This window comes from Podarcis vaucheri, assembly GCF_965113315.1.
Source record: "Podarcis vaucheri genome assembly, chromosome: 11".
Lineage (NCBI taxonomy): Eukaryota > Metazoa > Chordata > Lepidosauria > Squamata > Lacertidae > Podarcis > Podarcis vaucheri.
The window spans coordinates 36,099,699-36,108,971 of NC_138749.1; the positions used below are offsets into that span (position 1 = coordinate 36,099,699).

At 41.8% G+C, this 9,273-nt stretch overlaps 1 protein-coding gene across 3 annotated transcripts in view; it reads left to right on the forward strand.

The window, feature by feature from the left end:
* The window catches only part of ADGRV1 (adhesion G protein-coupled receptor V1), a 247,800-nt gene that overhangs the window by 162,171 nt on the left and 76,356 nt on the right, over positions 1 to 9,273 (forward strand). The window lies entirely within an intron of this gene.

A 9,273-nucleotide genomic window follows, 5' to 3' on the forward strand; every position in this document is an offset into this window, starting at 1 on the left:
AAAGTTACAGAATGTAAAATACATAAGATTGTTAAAAGAGGGTGAAAAATCAGAAAGCGGTAATAGCTTATCTAATAAAAATTGCAGTGTTTTGTTAAGGCTGTTGTAGCCTGTGTATTGTGGCACATCAATACTTTAAATTAATCTATTCCCACTTGAAAATCTATAAACTTAATCAGAAATGGCCAAGTAAAGTTCTGTTTTCAATGCCAGTTAAGCACGTGCTTAAATCTTTCACACTGAAATCAATGGGGTTTAAGTGTTTAACTTTGGCAGGATCATTCCCATGGCTATTTAATATCACAATTACATATATATTGGCTTCTTCTGTACTATAGGAAGCACAGATTAAATGAAAAAGCAAATATATGTACAATGAAAATATAGTCTGAAATATTTTAAATCTGAGTATTTCTTCAGAGTTACTTGATACGTCTCATTGTGGTTGCATGAGCAATTGTATGAGTTGAAATAGTCCAGATTGGTGTTACAGTATAATACCTCTGATGCGTCTGAGCTGTGTTACCATGAGAACTTGTGGGTGTTAGCTTGGCATCAGGTTCCGTAAGGGTTGTTCCCAGCAATATGGTAGATAACACTGATGGTATGCCAAGCTTTACAATCTCGTCTTTGCAAAGCTAACATTACACCATTTTCTGTGCCTCTGCAAGCAGGCACAATAAGTTTTTAGATTTGGCTACCTGGCCCTGTTATAGGAAACTCCTGGGGAACTTTCTCTTGAGCGCAGTGCCCCAGTTTGATCAGGAGAGTATGTCTCTGAACAGTTGCCAGCTAATGTCACATACAGCAGAAACACAATCTTAGATCTGAGGCTGTCCTTGCCCTACGTAAATTGCATTAAAGGCATTGTATTATTATTTTTTTTTTTAAAAAAAAGCAGCTAGCAAGTGTAACTTTTTATACATCTTGGTGTGTTGGTGCGGTGGGGATTTTGTTGGAGCTGGGATGTGTTCAGCTTCCTGAAGCCACATAGCAACCCACTGTTGCATGTGCTTCTCCAAACCAGAGACTGGAGAATTTAAGATGTTTTTAAGAGTGAATTTGTAGCTGATTATGAAATACTAGATGAAGGATGCCAACATATGGCCACATACAAAAAAAACCTGGAAGAAACACTTCCCCTGTCAATGGTAACAGCCGAACAGCTCAGACATTCTAATCTGCTTTTTATAAGTTGATAGTGTGCTTTTTTATTTTCTTTTTCTTCTGCCACAAGAATATTAGCACTTGGTACAGTTTCCCAAATCCCATTATAAGCACACAAGAGCACCATATCAGGTTTTGGGTCTGTGGTGTGCTGCTGTTGCTCATTACTAAAATTGCTTTTCATACGTACCTTAAGGTCTTGTGCTTCCCTGTTCACCACCCTTATATGCTTACTCCAAATCAAACAAAAAAACCTTTATCTCTGAGGACCTGTTATATGTAGACAGCTTCCAGAGGTTTTCAGAGTACAGAACTGCAGAGGAACTGCAAACACCTCAGGGAAAGAATGTAAATAAAACTCAGGATCTATCACTGCACAAGGAGCTGTTTTGAGCAAGCTCTGATTGTGGTTTTGCCCACCTCATCCCTATCTAAAGCAAAACGGATTGTGCAACTGTGCTACGAGTGGTGTGTTTGTTTCAACAGCGAATGCAAAAGTAGGTGAGGCATTGGTTATTTTTTATAACAGAACCTCCGTCTGGAAGTGACAGACATGTTAGAACTGAAAGCATTTGGGGGCAGAGAGGGGATTATTGTGTAGCTATTTACTATCACTCTCTGAACATCTCACCAAACCTAAAGTTCTCATTTGGTCACAGCTTTCTATTAGAACACCATATGCGAAACATCAGTAGTCTACCAGGTAGTCGCTTCGGGTGGCAGCCTTTTTGGAATCAGTCTGTAACCCAAGAGGTTTTCCCCAATATACCTTGTAGTGTCTCAATTCAAAGGATGCCAGGGCTTAATGTTTGCATGTTTGCTTCTGTGCTCAGTCCAAAAGTTGAGTCTCAGCATCCTCTCAGAAATCCAAGACATCTTGAGACCCCCACCCCTTTTCAGGTCACATGGTGCAGTTGCGTTGGTTAGCCATGACAACATATTTTTCCCTGACCTAGATTATAATCCAAAATGTGACAGTGATAGTTGGTGAGATTAAATAGCCGCATTTCATTGCTAATTCTGTGTCGAGGGATACTGCACCTGACAGTTTTTTTTCTAGAAAACATTGTAAGAGGCATTCTTAAGATTCTAGCTGTTTCATATCATTCAAGGAAGAATAATTCCTCATCTGTTTGGAAATTACTCTCTCACATAAAAACATGGTCCTTGAATTTCAGATGCGTTCTGAAATGCATTTTAAATTGTTCTTCGCTAAGCTGGCTGGTACAGTGAACTATAAAAAGAAACTCTCAGGCAGCTTTAACTCTCCTGGAAATAAGCTTTTATTTCATTCAAATCAGACTCAGTGGATCACAAGGTAATAAGAACAGTAAACATGAATTGAGAGCATAGCTGTGGGGTTCAATCACATCTGACAATGCTAGCTTGGATTTACACAGCAACTAATGCTGCAGCTGAAATCATACCTTGTTAACAATATGCTTTGTCCTAAAAGTGTTACATTTTTTTTCTCTTCCGAAAAACGACCGGCTGCTGCTAAATGACAGTTTGCCAGCACAGATCGTTAGCAGATTCCTCACGCTTAGAACGGAGAAGAGAGTGCCGTATTCTGAAAGGGGGAACAAAAGCTGGGAGGGAGAGAAAGAAAGATGCTGCTGAGGCTGGAGCGAGCCAGTTTGAGCCGGCACTATTTAGCAATGACGGAGAGAGTAGAGGTGGGGATGGGGGAGGGGAATGCACTCGCTGGGGAAAGGGGGGGGGGGACGACGCATCTCAGTTCAGCCGTCACTAGCTCCCGAAAGGTTCATTGCTAAAGCTGCTTTAGCAATACATTATCTCCTTTAAATGTGTGTGCTCGTTCCCATGATTGTCTGAGGGAGAGAGACTATGTAGGAACATCAGCATACAGCACTGCACAGCCTGAAGATTTGAATTCAAACTTCTCTGTTTGATTTCCGACTTGCCCTTTGCTTTCTGCTTTTGTGAGTGATGTAATGCTGGCATACCTTCATTACGTGTGTGTTTTTGCGCACAAGTCTTTTTAGCATGAAGAAAGTGAGAGAAAATTTTTTGTGTGTGTGGTTACCCTGACTTCTATGGTTAATAGCTGTGGTCATCCTAAGGCTTTAGAAATCTCACTGGGGGAGGGATTACATTTTACATGCATACAATAGAGGGTAGCATGTGTGTTCTATATGGAGATTTAAGTCCTATTCTGTCATTCGAGAGAACACATGTGCGCTTAAACAGGTGAGGGGAGCGGGGAGGTCCCAATGTGTGCTGAATCCATTTCAGACACTTGTGTGTTCAGTGGGAAGTTCTGAAGGAGGATTCTAAGTGCTTTTGGATCTGAAGCAAAACCAGCATGTGCTAGGGTATTGGGGCACAGCTTGCATTTGCTCAAACGTTTGAATTGGGCTGTGGAATTAACACATTTCATCCCGTTTGCTGGGCTGGGTCTGATGTGCTCATGTTGTGCTGCCATTCTTCATTCCCCATCAGTTTAAGAAGTGATCTGATAGTTGCCACTGTCACTTTTACCATACCCAGCTGATAAACAGGATGCACTACTGAACACTTTGTGAACTATGGCCAGTTCCCGTGACTACTGTTTGCAAGATTACCGCCTCTAAAATCAGCCTGAGAACTTAATTACATGCAGCTTTCAGTGCAGGGTTGTTATCAAGCCCTCTTCTGCCTTTTGCAGAGTTGGAAGCAGGCTGTGGAGGAAGTAGGCTAATTTGTAATTGTTATAACATGCTTTTTTTTGTTAGTGGCAGAGATATTCAGTCTTCTTGTCCTCCCTCCCCCAAGTACCAGCATGAAGCTGATATGCTAAGTATTTTGCACCTTTGTTTGCTAGGTCAATTTTCCTTATCTACTGACACTCTTTAGCAAGGTCATCAACATTCAATACGGCCTCTAGCAGAGTACTGTACCTCTAGTTTCTTTTTGATCATGCTCCTCTAATGTAAGAGCTAGAGTCTTCTTTTGCCAGTTTATTTGCCTCAGGCCAAATTCAGAGCTCAAAAATGGGGAAACGCAGAACAGTGTGCACTCATTTATGCCATGTTGAACTGTATTCATTGCTCACTGTGAGCCAGGGATCTGGGAGACACAGCTGCATCACATATGCCACATTATTTACTTTGTACATACATTGCTTCCACATGGGAGAAAAGCATGTATATTGCCTGGATACCATCACATCTGATGAATGGGATGGCATGTGTATCCATTTTGCTGTCCAGCTGAGGCTTCATATTGCATGATACATAAACCTTTAACAATGTATTCATGGACCAGAAAGGCAACATAGGAGGATCTTTGCGCTTATGCAAGGAAATTCTTGGCACGTCCTGGTTTTTGGGTGTCAAAATGGCATTGGGGGGGGGGGAATTTTGCCGAATTAGCAAAATGTCAGGGAAAACCTGGGTATATGGCAATGTGGTGGAAATAGCAGTGGAAACAGCTCAAAAAGCTTAAAATCACTATTTTAAAACCCAAAAGTTTAACAATTTGGGTTTGTTCCCCCAAAATGCTCATCAGTTTTGGTGGCTTTCTTTAAAAAAGGTTGGGGTCTTCCTAAAAAAAGTTAAGCGGGTGTCAGGAATTTTACTTTTTGATATATGGCAACCTTATGGTGTGGTTGCTTGCCTATTGCAGTTCCTATTCCAGCCAACAATCTGAAAATTAGGGTCGGGGCACGGAACAGCATCAGGAAGCCTCCACTTCATACCTCTTCTCTGCTGTGAACTCACTAGGTGGCCTCAAGTAGGCGGGGTGGGGTGAATCTGACTATTTTGCTTTTTCATTTTTCTTTTCAGTTAAGTTCTCCACATTTCCACATTAGTTTTCAACTTTAATTTTCTCAACGACCTTTTTATTTAATCAGGCTTTTTGTGTGAATCATGCACATTTTTTGCAAAGCAATTTCCCCTAATTTAACACACATTTGCATGTTAGTTTTGTTCTCACACACATTTTATGCACGCATTACCTTTGAGTGCATTTTTGCACACATTATTTGGCATTGCAGTATTCAGAGAAGTGCAGATTTCTAGGGCTAGCTTCGTTGGGGGGATTGCATATTGTTTTAAGAAAGTGAAAATCGGTTAGATTCACCTTTAAATGTGAATTGAATCCAATTTCTCCCCCATCCCTAATGTCAGACGAGCCACTCTATTTCCATCACAAAATCTTAGGAAGTAGGGAAGAGTCCAAGCTAATGTAGAAGGCTTTGTAAGAAACAGGCATGGGCTGGCACAAGCAGGATCTAGAGGCATCACACAGGCCTTTGTTGCTTCATACATCATGAGAAACCATAGTTTCCCCCTTCTAATTCCTTTTTCATGCACCAGCTCTCAGGCATTCCACAGGAAGGTCCCCTGACTGGCTGCCAGTCTTCCCATATAGGCACATGCATGGGCAGACCCATAGCCAGTCAGGAAACTGCCCATTTAACTTTGAGGGCTCTCAGATTTCCCATACACAGCTTCCCCTAGGCAGCATGGTTCTTGTAATGTCATGGGAGGATGTTACCAGGAAGCTTATCCTAGCAGTTAATGCAAAATAGTTGAGTTTAGTTATATTGGGAGCACTATGAATGTGCCTGAAGTAAAAGTTTCAGTATTTCCTGTTTCAGACCACTGATAGGTACATCAAATCAACTGCAGTAAGGCTTAGCTTTAAAGAAACTTCTTGATGTTAGATGAGCTCATTCCAGCATGCTGATGCTTTTCAAGCATTCTGGAAGATATCCTGGGTTGTGATACTGAATTTGCATTTCTTGTACTGACATTAAACATGGGATTTTGTGTTTGTTTCTAGTAATTGCAGAATGGCCACACACACACACACTGCTTCCGAACCAAGACAGTGTGAAAAGGCTTAGCTGGATTTTTGCCACTAATAGCTGGTTGCAGAATCTTTGTTAACAATACACAAGCAGCGAGATGTGATATTCAGAAAATGGTGTTGTTGTTGTTTTAAAAAAAGATATTTATTAAAGTTTTTTAAAATATAACAATGAAAAAAGTAAAAAATAAAAAGAAACAAAATACAAAATACAACATAAAAACAGTTAGAAAACAAATAATTTTCCATAACATATCTTCCTTACGCTTATTTCCCCAGACCTCCTCATACCTCCCTTCTTTGTATTCCACTTCAATTTGTTAGTTCAGCAAATCCTTACCATTAAGCTTTTACCCATTTATAAACCTTTTTTTCTGTATCTCCTAAAGCATTACAGCTGGAAACCCCTTAGTTTCTATCCAACATCCTTCTAACATTCATTAATTTTACAATATTTCTGTAAATAGTCTTTAAATTTCTTCCAGTCTTCTTTCACCAACTCTTCTCCCTGGTCTCAGATTCTGCCAGTCATTTCTGCCGATATTCAGAAAATGATAGTGTACGTAGGCATAATCCACTTTTCAAAGGGTCACAGAGAGTGCTCCTGAGCTGAATGGAAGCATTAACAGTAGAAATAGCCCTGATTTCCTGCAATTATTTTGTAGTTGCTTGCACCATTTAGAAACAAGTTATTGTGCTCTACATCCACACCACCCCCTTGCTATGCTCTCCTTTTGCATTGTCCTTGTCAGTATTATTCAGGACCTACAGATTAATTGCCTGTTAGCCCTGAACTGTTTCTGTTCACACTTTGGCTGAATGAATGGTGATGCACTGCTCTGACACAAATCATGTGTAAATGAGACCTTTTCTCTGGTACTGTAGCAAGGTACCTGGTAGTTCATATTATTGAGTACAACTTAGAGGCCTGCAGTCAGTTAGGGTTTTTCCCCCAATCAGTTTGCTGCATCATCATCATCATCATTTATTTATACCCCACCCACTCTGGGCAGCTTCCAACAAAATATTAAAATACAATAGTCTGTTAAACATTAAAAGCTTCCCTGAACAGGGCTGCCTTCAGATGTCTTCTAAAAGTCTGGTAGTTCTTTTTCTCTTTGACATCTGGTGGGAGGGCATTCCACAGAGCGGGTGCCACTACCGAGAAGGCCCTCTGCCTGGTTCCCTGTAACTTGGCTTCTCACAGCGAGGGAACCGCCAGAAGGCCCTCAGCGCTGGACCTCAGTGTCCGGGCAGAACAATGGGGGTGGAGACACTCCTTCAGGTATACTGGACTGAGGCCGTTTAGGGCTTTAAAGGTCAGCACCAACACTTTGAATTGTGCTTGGAAACATACTAGGAGCCAATGTAGGTCTTTCAAGACGGGTGTTATGTGGTCTCGGTGGCCGCTCCCAGTCACCAGTCTAGCTGCCGCATTCTGGATTAGTTGTAGTTTCCGGGTCACCTTCAAAGGTAGCCCCACATAGAGCTCATTGCAGTAGTCCAAGCGAGGGATAACTAGGGCATGAACCACTCTGGCGAGACAGTCCGCAGGCAGATAGGGTTTCAGTGTACCAGCCTGTGTACCAGATGGAGCTGGTAAACAGCTGTCCATGGATGCAGAATTGACCTGCACCTCCATGGACAGCTGTGAGTCCAAAATGACTCCCAGGCTGTGCACCTGGTCCTTCAGGGGCGCAGTTACCCCATTCAAGACCAGGGAGTCCTCCACACCTGCCAACCTCCTGTCCCCCCAAGACTGTACTTCTGTCTTGTCAGGATTCAACCTCAATCTGTTAGCCGCCATCCATCCTCCAACTGCATGCTTCTCACCCCTCGATTCTTGACCATGTGCAACTTTTTTCTACCCATTCTCTCCCATCAGATTCTTTCACATTTCTTCTCTTCCTCTCACTGCTATTTGGACCACCCCTTCCATCATATTTCCTAAGCCTCCTGTTGCCTGGTTTCCTTGGCGCACTGTCTTGTCAGCCTCCCTGGTTCCTACCTTCCTAGCTTCATGTGTCCTCTCCTCCTCCTTTTTTACTGTTTTCTGAATGTCCTGCCTTTCTCTGGGAGCTGAGCAGCTCAGTCAGTGGAAGCCAGACATTTTCATGCCTGCCTCACCCATCTGTAACATTAGGGTTAGCAGTTGCTTTGCCACTTCCTCCCCCAAACATTTTTCCTGCAGTACTTGGATTCATGTGTTAAAGCATCTAGTCTTTTAACTAAAGAATGACCACAGTCATAATATGCTTACTAGTCCTGTTGTCCTCATTGGAACATTTCCAAGCACAGGTGTTAAGGATCAGTCTAAAAGATAGGCTAGGAAGAAAAGAAAGAGACAAAGTAAAATGTGAACTGTGGTAAAAGTGCCTAGCTTTTGCCTCTTCATTGAGGCAAGCTCTGTCTAGGATTGTCAAGTGTGCCTTTTACGATCTAAAGAGAAACCAGAGTATAAGTTCCCCTTCTACAATCTCTCTAAACAACGAGGAGAAAGCAGGAGACAGTAAGATAAATTCTTGGGGGCACACAGTTTTCCAAATAAAGTCCTTAAGGTGAAAGCTAGTTTGTTTGTTTTGTTTTTACAGCTTTTATATTTATAGCACTGTGATGTTCTCAGGTTGAATATAGCAATGTAAATGATTCCATTGCAATATATAAGCTTTCCTGTATTCCGCACAGGTTTTCAGTGTGACATTTTTGGTGGCTTTTAGTACCATCTGTGAAGTATAGTTCTTCTTCACTATAACTCCTTGAATATAGGCATGCTCTTGGTTGATGAGGTATCTGAATCTTCTCTTAAGCTCCCATACAGCACGGTAATGTAGTTGATGTTATATTGACTATTCGGTTCAGTACTGCTTAGAGATTACAGTGATTAAGCAGCATGCAAATTGTGAAACGAAATAAATAATGAATCAAAATAGGATAACAGACCTGTGACTCATCTTGCCACCCCCTACTGTTGCACATCCCACATCTTCCCTGATCATTCGCCATGCTAGCTGCAGCTGATGGGAGTTAGGGTCCCACAACATCTGGAGGGTCATGGGTTCCCCATCACTGCTATAGGTACTACATAGCAGGCCCATACAGAGGCCCCAGCAGTGCTGTGGAACCTAATCCTTTCCTAGAGCTCAGGAACCAGTACCTATGATTTTATAACGGAAAAGATCAGTTACTGCAGTGTGCACTGCATTCACCTGTCATTGGAAATGCTTTGGAAGCATGGCTAAATGAGGCAATGGGGTAAAGGTAACAAAAAACCAAAAAAGGTAAAGTAGC